This window comes from Cyrtonyx montezumae, unplaced genomic scaffold (genome assembly GCF_038088225.1).
Source record: "Cyrtonyx montezumae isolate F1298 unplaced genomic scaffold, pur_monq_1.0 scaffold_7, whole genome shotgun sequence".
In the NCBI taxonomy this organism is placed as follows: domain Eukaryota; kingdom Metazoa; phylum Chordata; class Aves; order Galliformes; family Odontophoridae; genus Cyrtonyx; species Cyrtonyx montezumae.
In genome coordinates this window covers 24,955,013-24,961,303 of record NW_027072078.1, presented here as the reverse complement: position 1 = coordinate 24,961,303, position 6,291 = coordinate 24,955,013, and positions in this window count along the sequence as shown.

The following is a 6,291-nucleotide window of genomic DNA, read 5'->3' as shown; positions in this document are numbered from 1 at the left end:
TGGTTACTGCTTCTTTCATTGGTCCTCCTCTGCTCTCTGGCCTTCATCTCTTTTCTCTCCGACTTTCTTTGGGGCTGTTCATGCCATAAAACTAGGTTAAATCTGGGGCGGAGGGGAGGGGAGAGCAAAAGAAACTCAAGTGCCTTCAGCATCTCGTTCAGAATAGTGTGGCACTGTGCAGCTACAGAGGTCCTATGTGTAACTCGCCGTCTTGGAGCTCAGAGAAGAGAACATGATTTAGAGTTCATGTTAACCCTTCTTTCATCTTTTCTGCTATGTAGAAACATGGGTCATTCAAGAAACATCTCGCACACCAACACCAGTCCATACAGGGCAGCCTCGCTGCATACATCCCACCTATATTCTCACTGTGCGCTCCCAGCTTGGGAGTGTACACCCGAGGACACTCGCAGCTGAGCTGTACACCCAATGCAGATAACAGAAAAGTTAATTACTGTGCACAGTAGAGTCACAGGCATCTTTCAAGCTGGCCAAAAGCCTGGTGTATCCAAACACTGCTTCAGTGCTTGCCTGCACGCTTCTTGGGTGAGCAAAATGTATGGCTATCTGTCATCAGATGGGGGTAAGAGGCCTTCTGTCTGCGTGGGGAAAGTTCAGCTGCTCCCTGCTTGATTAGTAAAACCTTAGTCTAAATAATATATTTTTAAAACCTATCAGAGGTGAGTGGCAATGTGTTCTGGCATTCCTGCTGGTGCTGCAGAAATGCAGCCACACTGCCTGCCCGCTGTGCTAGCGTCTGTGTGAGATAGTCACAGCCACTGTCACCCGGACAGAGAGTCTGCCAGGCTGCTGGAGTCTCACCTTCCCCACACATTTCTGGTCATGGTCATTTCAGGAGTGTTTCAGGTGATTTTCATCACCTATGCTGCTACATAGAGGTTTCCCTTTCTCTTGAGTTTGTCTAGTTGCATGCAACACATCTGTATAGAAGACCTAGAAAGCCACATAAAGAAGAGGCAAACCAATAGTCTAGGTCTGAAAAAAACCAAACACTTCAGAAGTTGATGAGCAAGACCAGATCTGAATTTAAACATCTTCTAACATCTTCTGCACTTTAAAATCAACCACATCCACCACAGATTGACACTTGCGCTTCTCAACATCTGGCTCCAGATTTATAGTCCTCATTTGTCACCCAAGTGACTGATTTTGTTCCTTCTGCACCTTTGGATTACCTCTTTTTCAATTTTGCCAAAATAAATATGAATTCATCAGATATATTATGGCTTACTCCACTGTAACTGAGAGCAGAGTGTGACTTGTCGTCTTCTCATTATTAAGAAACCTAGTGAGAACACAGATTTTCCTGCTCTGTTATCACATGATAAGGTCGAGTTGATCTGCAAAGTGAAACCTTTCAGAATTTTATTTGGCAGTTTGCTTTAAAACATCAAGTGGTAAATGGTTTCTGCTCTATTTCAGTTCTCATGAACACAGTTCTTTTACGACTGAACCCTTCAACAGGTTAGCAAACATTGTCTCCCTGCCAAGACATGCCATTTCTTTTTTGTAAAATACTTCTTTTCTTCATTCCTCTGCCAACCCTTTTCTCTTCTCCACACACTGCTTTCAGATTGCCAAGACATGATCGTGTGCTTTAAAGTTGATTTTGGAATTACTTGGCATATCTTCTTAGCTTTCATCCATTATTCTATCTGGAAACACAATAGAAAGCTTTGACTTTTGAGAATTTTTTTAAGCACCTCTTTTTGAGGTGCTAGCTACCACTGATTTTGTATAAGAAACTAGAATATTGCGATTCATATTTTCTTCCATATATAGTTGAGGAAGTTTGAGACTTCAAAGATAAAATCGGGATTTAACCTCCCCACAAAGCTCAAAAATTGGCATTTTCTCATTAAGCTGAAAAACAAAACATATGAAGGAGGACACTTGTGACAGAGTACATACCCTAATTCTCCCTAGCATTATCCATGAAGGAAAGCTACTGGCTAACCATATGAAATGCACCAGATTGGGAACTCAGAGTTTTGTGTCCTTTAGAAATCTGTCAGGAAGGTTTATGCCACGTCTCATTTGATCTTCTGTTCCACTGGTAACATAACATCACTCTGCCACTATTCTCACTGACCAAAAGATCTTTCCAGTCCTCAACTCATTCCAGTAGCTCTGTCCTAAACTCTGTTTCTGTTTTTTCCACACACAGTGTAAAGTTGAGCCCCAGAATGCTAGTAGTCTTTCTACTTCCTAGACAGACAATAATTGTTCTCATCATTTTACGAATCAGCATCTATTTGGTAACCCAGAGTTACCTAGGCTTCTATTGTCACCTCAATCTCCTTTTCATGTCATTGCATTCATGACAAAGGCCTCCACTTCTAAGTTTGACCTACATTCTTTGTTCATAGATATGGGACTACTTATTTGGTTGCATTATGAGTCCATATTTCTGTTATTGTTCTGTGCCTGCCTTTACTCCTCAGAGTTTTGGGTCGTTACTGTGCCTGGCTATGTGTTGCTGTGCTGCCTTAATACAAGAGGCGTCCACTCCTGGTAGCAGTTCTTGAATGCTGTCTCATCACTAGCCTCCCCCATGTGCCATTCACACTGCTATCTTTATGCTGGGCTGCTTCTTCAGTGTCTTTTAGTACTCAGATGCAATCATATCACATAAGCCATCGTGTGTCTTTACTGCTTCCCTTTCATTGCCTAGAGTTCAGTGCAAAAATACAGTCCTTTACATGACTTATTATCAGACCTGCATACTTTAAGGCTAATCTGGATACATCACAACAAAATCATGAGCTTGTTTGCCAAGAATTCACATTTCTCTTTATAAGCACTTAAGAGAAGTAAAAAAAATAGTTTTTCTGTCATTAGAGCACAGGATAACTAAACTCAGGACAAACTTAGAGCTGAGGACATACTGCATTCTTAAAAGTCAAAGATAAATAAATGTTTCAGATGCACCTGTACTACATATAGCTGGGGGAACACAACCTGGAATAAAGATTTTCTCTTCAACCAGTTCCTTCCATAAATGTTGATGATGATCCCATCCTTTGGACAAATTACTTTCAAAAACAGTTTTGTATAATATCAGATGCAATACATCAGCAAGAACAATTTAGACTCTCTGCATAGATGTAGATCCCAGGATTTTAGAATGAAAATCTGTTTTAATGCTCTTTTGGCTCCCTTCCTGTGGACTGCTGTTGTATGTTTGGTGGGATTGGTGAAGAGCCCAATACACAATCTGCAGAACAGTAAAAGCTCTACATATTCAGCAACGATTTCAAGCAGTAGGGAGTCTATTTCCTCCAGAACAGTTGAAAAAAATCACACCAAGATTATAACATGGAGAAAACTAACCAACTTGAAATATACAAAAATTGTTTAAGCAAAATGCGGCTGTGTTAATTTTCCCAGAAGCCTATAAATCATTTGCTACCACTTGTTGTCATCTACCATTGATGGACAGTGGATTTTAAATTCACCTCTGCAAGTTTTTCAAAATTGCTTAGTATTTAATTTGTTAAACATTTAACTGCCTCTTACTGCCTTCAGGAGTTGAACGAGAAGAAAAGCTGTTGTGCAAGGCAGCTGGGAGACCTCAATCAGTTCCAACTTTTCCCAGTTAATTCTATAGCCTGAAAGCAAGCCAAGATCTTGGATTAACACTAGAAGGGTGAGGATTGTGGCTTCAGAGTTTGTTACAAACAAAAGCACATTGTCAGTGTATAGCATCAAATGGTACTTCAGTGAGCCAACTGTGATACCCTGAATGCTTGAGTGAAAGCATATCATGATTGCCATTTATTTCAAGGCACCAGCAAACTCTGATGTTGTTGCAAGCCATAGGGAGTCAGGGCTTTTGTAATTTAGCAAAAAAAAACAAACAAACATGTTGTCCCCCCAGCATAAGAAAACCCAGAAATTCCCCACACCGCAAGTAAAACCGAACAGTTTACCTTGTATGAGTTAGCTTTCGGGATTCTGTATGCAGGACAGTCACTAGACTCACGGACATTTTGGTCAGATTGAAGTACTGGCTTTTATAATCCTGATAAACATCTCATTATATTTTATGTTTACCTTAGACTGCAGTAATAGTTCTCACAGATGCTTCTTCCTTAAGATGGCAAGTTAGCAGTCTACTTACTTTTTCCTCAACGCCTAGAAGTCTTAACAATGTGGAAATTCAACGTGGGCCATATGCAGTTTATTCAACCTCTCCAGGTGTTCTGGGAAACGACTTTTAGCCTATTGCTGGTCTAATTTCATCTTCTGTCTTCACCTTTTCCTTAAAACCGCAGCAAAACTAATAACTTAGCCTCAAAGTAACTCTTCAGAGCAGCTTGTCAATTTTCCCTAAAGAAAAAAATGAAGAAATCAACTTCCTTTTTTTTTTTTTTTTTTGTATAAACAACTTGAAATGGGGATCTAGAATGAGCACGGTATTAAATTTACGTTTTATTTCATGCTCAAAGTGCATGAAGTAAGGTTTATGTTAATGAATGCACAGTCAGAGACTGGGGATACCTCAGCTGAGGAACTGGACACAGCTCTTGTGAAGACATTAAAAAAAATCGCACCACCACCAACCCAACCTCTGAATGCAACCTTTATTATGATACTACACTTCTATTCCTTCAGATTTACAGCTTGAGTGGAATGATTTATGTACAATTAGTTCCAGATTTCATTAGACTTCTGCACAGTTATGACAAGGATGCATGCATCTCTGCAAGTTTGTAAAAAGTCATGAAAATTCTTCCTAGTGAATTCCTTTGGCCAGAGACCACGTGTCCAACATGATGGCATTTCAGTTGGGACATGTTCTGTATGTTCCTACTTAGAAAGCGTACTCAGAAGGTAGAGCTGTTTGTTTGTTTGTCTGTGCACAGTGGAATTCCTCTAAATTAGAATTTTAGTGTTTAGGATAATGCAGATAATAAAATCAAAAGAGTAACACTGTGAAACAATGCATCGTACCAAACAGAGCAGCCCGTAAGAAACTTGACCCAACAAAAACCTGCCCTTTTCTCTACAATTTCCCCTGCAGCATCTTGAAAATACGTTATTTCAAAGATAGAACTGTGTTTTTTCTTCACTTTACACTGTTCAGGATTCTTTCCTCTCTAGAAAATGCATCAATATTGATTATTCAACTTCAGAGGGTGGCCTTGGTGCCAAGAAACTGTGGCTCTCAACAAAACGTGTGAGGTCCTCAGACAGATCAAAAACTTGGGGAGTAAGTACCAGAAGATTTTCTTGTTGCATACCTTTGAGTTTCCTACAATTCTGAGGCTGTTTCTCTGTGATCTACTCTCTAGATTAATCTCTTTGTATTTAATCGATTTTACATGTCTAGCAGGTCTTCCATATCTGGGCAGCCATGTCATTTAATCCTTGACCAAAGGAAAATTAAACAACCGCATCACGGACATTAACAGCAGTAGCAGAAAAGAGAGAGAACAGATACTGTTGTACTGTCAGGGGTGAGTGGTTTTAGCTGCAGTTGTAGGAGCCTACATGGAGTTGAGAGGGCATACAGGAGGAAGGAGTCAGGAAGAGCGAGCTTGCTCCTAGCAGGAAGGTTAGTTAGATAAATGCCTGTGTACAGGATTTAGTTGGTAATCAGGCCACGAATCTCTGCATATTGGTAATTTTATCAGAAGCCAAACACATTCAGCAAAGCTGGAATCATCTTGTGTTATTAGCTGAAAAATAGTGTACAAACTCTTTCAATCCAGTGAGACCAACATCAAGGAGAGGCTTGCAACTGACATCAAGAAAATAAGAACGTCACAGAGCATGAAGCAAAGTAGGGACTCAGGACAACAGGAAAGCTCAACATTAAGGCCTCAAACTCCGAATAAAAAGTGGAAGGAAGAATTCTGTCCAAGATCAGAGTAGATCATCATTATCAAAACTTAAGGAAACATTTTAAAGATTAACACTGTGATGCCCTGATGGCTTGAATTACACATACACAAAGAATGAGATACAGCTGCCTAAAATAATTGATGAATAGATAACAAGTGAATTTGATAAATAATGATTTTGTCTGGTGAATGATATTTCAGCACAAGCAATCTGAAAAGAAAAATCTATGTTTGCAATGCATTGCTGCGAAGCTTGGTATACACATCTACCTCACAGGCATGAAGGATTCACCAAACAGAGATGAGATCATTCATGAGATGAATGATTGAAATGATTGAAACACGAAGGACTGAAAGAAACAGCTCAGTTGCAAATAAAATGCCTCTGAACAGAAAACACAGAACTGCTGAAAAAAGATGC